Consider the following 1276-nt stretch of genomic DNA (forward strand, 5'->3'; position numbering starts at 1 on the left):
CTTTGTAGGCTGGCAAAGTGGGTAGGTCTCAAGGTTCAAGACAGATCATCCAGGAGACTGCTGGCAAATCTTACATCTCTATGGCTTGCTGAAAAATAATTTGGGGTAAAACGAAAACAAAAAAACCCTTCTGGGAGGGATCAGATATGGTTTCTCGTGAAAGCTTAATTTTCAATGCAAGTTCCACATTCTAATTCCAGAAAATAATGTTACATGCCACTGCAATCTCAGAGCAGTGAGAGATTCCAGGGTTTGCGTTTCCTTTGGAAATGAAACACAGTGGAGACTGTGGTGTCTTTATGATATATGGTTTATTTACACATATATACAACCTGAGCCTATGATGGTGGGGTTCAAAGCATTAAACGGCCATCACAGATCAGACACCACAGACACATTAAGGGCAACAGGTCACGTCTGACTCTGAATTAGGGTCTATATCTACTAGAATATTTTCCTAAGAAAATAAAGAATCATGTTGCCATCAAGGCACTAGGCTAGTTTCGTTAGTAACCTTTTCCTAAATTTCAGTTTTCAATAACAATATCAAACTTTTTAAAAAAGTTGTGATTTATGATGTTTGGAAACCACTTGGAGATTTGGATTGGAATGGACCGTATCTAGTAAGGAACTGCTGCTTTAAAAGAAATAGGCATGCCTAAGATTCAGTCATATGATCCACTGCTGAGCATCCAAAGATAATGAAAATTAGGCTATGTCTCCTTGTCTAATGCGTTCTTTGGAAGGGAGTGTTGACGGCACAACGTAAAGTTATGATCATTTTAAGTAATCATGTTTTTGTCATGCTTCATGCTTGGTCTATTCTGCTGGTCAGGAAGCCACATTCCAAACAAATATGGGGATTTATGTATTGCAACTGCTCAGGAACTGCTTGGAGGTATAACAGCAAGCAAAAGAAGCATTTCCACCAGGTTACAAGACATGGTGCCTGATGAGGGAAAATGTTATTAATGGTTGGTAACCTGTCCACTTGAACTCTAGGGGACTTTCATGTAGTTTCTTTCCAGATATCCCTTTCAAAAATTCTCTTTTCATTTCCAGTCACTTATTCTAGGGCTCACCCAGACTTGTACTTGCCCCACTGCTTTCCCCCAAGGAAACTCAATCTTCACTGCTGAATCAGAGCCAACATCAGTCAGGTTTCCTCCATATTGACATTTGCTCCCATTTATCACTAAATAGTGGGTTTTCCCAAGGAAAGGAGCAAACGCACTCAGACCCATGTCTAGAAAGTGTGGGACAGGTGGGAAACTGC

The sequence above is a fragment of the Podarcis liolepis genome, assembly GCF_965112155.1.
Source record: "Podarcis liolepis genome assembly, chromosome: 9".
Classification (NCBI taxonomy): Eukaryota; Metazoa; Chordata; class Lepidosauria; order Squamata; family Lacertidae; genus Podarcis; species Podarcis liolepis.